This window comes from Odocoileus virginianus, chromosome 12, assembly GCF_023699985.2.
Source record: "Odocoileus virginianus isolate 20LAN1187 ecotype Illinois chromosome 12, Ovbor_1.2, whole genome shotgun sequence".
Taxonomy (NCBI): Eukaryota; Metazoa; Chordata; class Mammalia; order Artiodactyla; family Cervidae; genus Odocoileus; species Odocoileus virginianus.
In genome coordinates this window covers 8,543,818-8,550,444 of record NC_069685.1, presented here as the reverse complement: position 1 = coordinate 8,550,444, position 6,627 = coordinate 8,543,818, and positions in this window count along the sequence as shown.

Here is a 6,627-nt window from a genome sequence, read left to right as displayed (position 1 = left end):
GAGCGATTGTTTTGCCAAATTTTTGTGGAAATGTCTTTAGTCTTTCTCCATCAAGTATGAAGGTGGCATATGGTCTAATATAGTCTGATAGTATTAAGGAAATCTCTATTCATTTTCATGACTTTATATTTGACTCTTCTAAGTTTCCTCAAGACAGCTTCATAGAAACATACATTGAAGCTGTATGTTTGATTTTGATTTCTTACAAATTAGAACTGTTTTCCCCTGACCTTTACAATTGGTTATAATTTTGGCTGAATAGAAACTTACAGATGATTCTTTACTTACTACTGTGGAAAGACATGATTCCATTTTGATTTCTTCCCTCCTTATCAGTATGACTGCTGTAAAATGTGTTGTTCAAAGGGGCAATTCTAACCGTAACAAAGTGTTCTATTAGTAATTATACTGGAACAAAAACCATAAACTGGAACTGCCTTCTCCCCCACACCTCAAGAAAAGCCTGAGATATATGGTGACACTAACAATAAGTGCTTTCTTCCCTATTCTTGGTTACTCAAGATTTATTTCTTTACAATTAAAGTTTAGCAAGTTTTGAAAAAATATATCTCAGTGCTGAATGTTCTGTGTTAAGTGTTCAAGTTTCCAAGGCACATGGGAAATTTCAGTGAGTATATTCAATATGTTTTTGGCTCTCAACAAAGTTTTCTTGAGTTATATATTTTTAGTGTTTATTTTCTTCCATTATCTTGAGTTTATCTCTAGTCTTCTTTAACCTTTAATTTCAGTTTCAATTTGATTGCTTTACTCTTTTCTGATGTCTGTCCCTTGCTGTGTTTCCCTATGTATTATCAATTTTGTGGTATTTTTAACTGAGCTTTATTTTTGTACTTATGATATATATCTTAATATATACATATTTCCTTTCTGAGTTCTACCAGATTACCAGGTCACATTTTATCTTCTATTTTACATCACCTGTTTCCTTAGATTTTACATTTTTGTTTTATAATATTCCTTCAGAGATGTAATGACTCATCAAGTTTGAAAATTTCTATGGGAAAATCCTTAGCAATAATTTGCATCAGCCTGTGGCACCACGTTTTTATGAGTGTTCTTCACCTGCTAATAACATTTGCTGCTTTAATCAAATATTTTCTTGTCCTTGCATTGTTACTGTGCCACATAATTAAAATTACTTTTCATCGAATGAATTTTCTTGGTTTTAGTTATTAGTTTTTCCTGGATTAAGAACAATTGGTAGACATTTCCTGTGAAGAGTCCAATAAGGCAAAGATAGTCTTCTAGGAAACAGTACACAAAGGTTTCTTTTTGGGTTTTGTTTCTAAATAGGCAGGCTGTTTTTGATAAATAACATGCATCTTTATCTAGCTCTGTCTCAACTAATTTTGTGAACTAGCTACATCCGTGAGTATACGTTACCAGCCTTGTTCATTTCAGTTATCATTTGTTGAAAGCAAATGATATAGGTTTTATAGTTCAAGATGAGACCCTTACTTTCAGAAAATTTATTCTATCCAAGGCTAGTAAGGAAATGCTAAGTTACACAGTTGTATTTCTATCAAAAATTCTCCTTTATCTTTTGAACCCACTCTAATCACTGTTTTTCCTTCCTACCCAATTGAAAGATTTCTAATAAAAATTCATTAACCTCTATATTAGTTATTCCACTGGTCAAATTATACGTGTTATTTCATGTGGATAAACACTGCTATGTACCATCAGTTGTTCATGCCTCTTTTTTGACGTATTTTCTTTGATTGCACCCCAGGACAGCATTCTGTCTGTTTTCCTCCAACCTCACTGGCTAATTCTTCTCAATTTCCTTTGCTGATTCTTCCTTATTTCCCTAAGCTCTAAACACTAAAAACACTAGAGCTGCATTCTGAGGCCTTTTCTCCTTTCTCTCTTCACTTCCTTCTTAGATGATATGTTTTTATTACCACTGCACTCTCCCACCTGGATGCTAAACAGACATATTAAAATTAGTAAGTCCAAATACAAACTCCAACTCTTCATCCTGAAATGTGGCTCTTTTTTTCATACCCTTCCCCATCTCAATTAATAAAAGAACCCTCCTCACAGTTGTTTAAGTCCCAAACTTGGAGTAATTCTTGATACCAATGTTTCTTACACTCCATATCCAACCATCACCATTTTTTTTTTCAGCTCTTCTTTAAAAACATAACCAGAATCTGAACACTTCTCACCAGCCACAAACATCATAGCATTGCATCAAGCTGATCTCCTTGCTTTTGACATTTTTCTTTCGGTTTCTGTGCAGCCAAACTAACACAATTTTAATATGCTATTGCATTAATTTTCCCTTCAAAATTCTTCAAAGGTTGTCCACTTCACTCAGAGCAAAAGGCATGTCCTTTAAACGACTGTAAGTTCCTTCATAATATCGCTTCCTCCTCCAAGTACAGCATCTCTTTGTGCTCTGTCAACCATTCCAGGAAATTTACTACCTCAAGGCCTTTGCACTCGATGTACTCTTTACCTAGAATTTTGTCTCACCTTTTGCCTTCTAGACTCATGCTCTCATAACTTTCAGGTTGTGCTAAGATTGCCTTATCATTAAAGTCTTTTGATAAATTTCTATATAAAATAAAAACGAATGGATCAACCTACACCCTGGTTACTACGTATTTCCTTTTTGATTTTCTTTTTGTAGTATCCATTATTAATATCATCTGACATCGTAGTTGTTTGTATACTTACTTGTTCATTTTCTGTCTGTCCCTTTTTAAGTATAGTATTTATTGAAATATAGTTGATTTACAATATTGTGTTGTTTCTTTTGTACAGCAAAGGGAATCATCTATATATCCATATACATATACTCACTCGTTTTTAGATTCTTTTCCCATATAAGTCATTACAATATACAGGATAGCCCATTCTTATTCCCTGTGCTATACAATAGACCCTTATTAGTTATCTATTTTATATATAGTAGTGTATATATGTAAATCCCAATCTCCCAATTTATCCCTCCCTTTCTTCCCTGCCAGTAACCATAAATTTGTTTTCTATTCCTGTGACTATATTTCTGTTTTGTAAACAAGTTCATTTGTAACATTTTTTAAAGTCCGCATATAAGCAATATCATTTGATATCTGTCTTCCCCTGTCTGATTTATTTCACTCAGTGTGGCAGTCTCTAGGTTTTCTGCCCCGTTTTGAATGTGTCACAAGGGCAGAGGTTTATTGGTGTTGTTACCCACTGTTTCCAGCACCCTGTTTAGTCCATAATTAATCTAAGCCCTGTTTAGTTCAATAAATGTTAGTTAAATAACTAAGTTAAATAAGTGGGCAATAAGTATAAACTAAATACCTACTATATATGTATATATAATGTTATATTATTTATATGGGGGTTTAGATCTGCAAAATTGTAATCTGTAGTGCTTATGGAACAAACACTGTAGAGAAATTATAAAAACTATAGGATATTAGAAAGGCAGAGAAGTCACTGGTTAGGTACATAGAAACCCTCAATTACATGCATGATGTTTAACTTCTTAAAAATTATGAAAAATAAATGTTACATAATGTTAAGATTTTATAAAACTGGGTAGTGAGCACACTAGTGTTTTACTTATTCTTACTTTTGTTGATGCATTGGAAATATTTCATTTTATTTTTTAAGAAGGAAAAACAGATTAATCTCTTAAGGGAAAATACAGCAAATATATAGAATATAAAGAACCCATGGACTTGTAATAGGGAAGAACAAATCTGACTCCATATTGATCTGTTTCTTTTACTTTAATCTTTGTATTCTATTGCTTTTGCTACCAGCTAAGAACTTTGCCTGCAGCCTGAAATATACAGGTTAGTCCATTCTCAGGGCTCTGACTTTTAAAGGTATAACACTTTTTCATGTAGAACGTTTCCGAAAAGAGAATAACATTTCTATTATTGAAGGTTTGTTAGAACATTGTGGATAGACGCAAGAAGGAAGGGTTCTGGCACCAAGAAGTTTGCAGTAACCAACAACATCCCCTCCCCTTTTAGTATAAAAGAAGCCTGAATCCTAAAGATGGTTTTTTTGAGACAATAGTCCATCATCTTTCAGGTTTGCTGGCTTTCAAAGTGAAATCTCTCTGTCTTGCCCCAACAGCTCGTCTCTCAATGTATTAGCCAGTTGTGGAGCAAATAGTATGGTGTAGAATTAATACAGAGCTTATTTTGCCCAAGGAACTGATTGAAGTGATTGGTGAGGATTAAAATCCACCTAAACGAATCTGAGGATAAAAGAATTTTACCTGAATCCTGTTTCATTGGATGCCTAGTAAAGTAAGTAATGACTTAAGATGTGTTGATGTCATCTAGAAAAGTCAACTTAGTCTTTTGTTTTATTGACAATTGAACCTGATTAGTTTAAAAACCACATATGCACAATAAATAAATAACAATTTTTCTATCAATAAGACTTATGCTAGTTACTAAGACTGCAAGACAAATAAGATGAAATGGGGAAATCTGGCTTCAAAGAGTTCACAGTCTATTGGGGAAGGTGGACAAATAAAGAGTTATAAAGCAATGTGCCATAATAGTGCTGTAACAGCGATGTGTGGGGTGCCACGGGGGCAGAGAGCTGTGAGAATGAACCCCCCATATGTCAACAGAGATCTGTGCTCACAGGGAAACTTTACCCAGAGCCATGCTGGCAGCAACTGTGTTCCAAAATCTACCATAATTATTAGTCCTAACTGCCAAATCCAGGGCCTCCCACTAGAATTTATTATACTCCAGGTTTTGAGGGTTTTTTTTAAGTAATAAGGCATTTGTTAAATTCAACACATTCTTGGGAATTTTTTATACTCCAATTTAAGTGTCATGCGGCTAACATAATCAGGTTTTCCTCCTTGCTTCGAAAATGTCCTTATCAAAACAACAACCAGCAAGTGAGGACTTCATAAATCAGAAAGTAGGGCATTCAGAAAAAAATTTTCCTCTCAATAAACTAGTTGATAAGAGGTATAAAGAAAACCCTCTCCCAGGAGAAAGTACTGAAATGATTTCCTCAACCAAAAACCAATTTGTTAGGTATTAACTGGCTCCATCTGATGATGCTATGAGTTTAGTTTCAGGTAAAAGCAAGCATAGTGACAGCTATGATGAGGATCAAAAGGAAGACAAATCTAAAATTGTCCATCCAAAGGGTGGCATTAAACAGAAGTGGTCTAAATATTAACAGATCAATAACAGGGGTTTGTTTCTGGACTGCTGTTCACTAGTGTAATATTGTGCCTGTATTTAAGTAGCTGTCTTCCTCTTGGATTTATATCTGTCCTCAAAAAAAAGCACCATGGGGAAAAATCCTCCTGGTTGAGATGATTTATATTTTGGCACTGACATTATTGCTCCAAGCCTCTGGTCTCCTGTCACCAGGTAAATAGATTTTATAAAGGTAAGATAACTTTTACATTGGAAGCTGCAATAGAGAAAACTTGTATCCTTTTTGGGAAGGACTGCCATCTGCATTTCTTGGGGTAGCTGAATTAAAATAGAAAGTAACAAATTGCTATCCTGTGAACCTGGAAGCTCACAGAAGAATGGTGTCTGTGTTTAGAGATTATTTCCCTTTAATTAATTAATTAATATAGCAGTCAGCATCTCCCTTATTTTAACCACAATGTTCACAATGTCGTGTCTTCCCCCCCCCCCCTTAGGTCCTAAAACAAAGTTGAGAAAAGCAATTTCCTAAAACCAATGTTTCATTTAATCAAATCATGCTATTGCTAAGAGGAAAATGACCAATCATAATATTTACATGTCGAACCCAATCGTATGTACGTTATGGAAGAGGAATTTTAGTAATTAGGTGTAAATTCCAGAGAAAATAAAGTTCTACCTGAGAATATCCCGGGACTCTCTGCTTCTAAGAAGTAGAAATGGCATCAAGTTCTAGCTTACAGAATTGAATGATTGCCTCAGTTTTCTGAATTGGATTTTAGCTAACAGTTCTGGAGGATAATTTAGGCCTTTGGAAGAGAACATATCTGGGGGAGAAATGTATATAATATTTAATCAATTTCATTCTTCTACCATCTCTGCTCTTGCTAAGACAGTCTTTTGATACAATTCACTTCATATCTCAATCTCTGCTGAAAACAGTTGAATAGGGCCTTATTGTTTGTAGAATAATGTCAGAATGCCTAAATGCCACACTGAAGGGTATTCATCATCTGGCCCACACTAGGCCTCCACTCTTTCCTCTATTAACTTCTTAAGCATCGCGTTTCCTGTCTGTATTTGCCTCTTGGAATTTCCCTCAATGCTCTGCCTTACCCATCTGAGTGACCCCGTCCTTCCACATTATCTTTCTCCTCTTGTCACACAGCTGCTTCAAAACAGAACTCAAATATGCCTTTATGAAGCCTTCCCTCATCCTTCTGGTTAAATGCAACCCATTGCATTTTGAACTTGATACTTTTCTTCAGAGATGTCACACAATCAGTTCTTCTGTGTCTGTGTGTTAGTCGCTCAGTCGTGTCGACTCTTTGGGACCCCGTGGACTGCATCCCATGAGGCGCCTCTGTCCATGGAATTCTCCAGGCAAGAATACTGTTCTCCAGGGAAATTCTTCTATAACTTTTATAAATTATATTTGTATTTTTTTTTCTCATTTCAA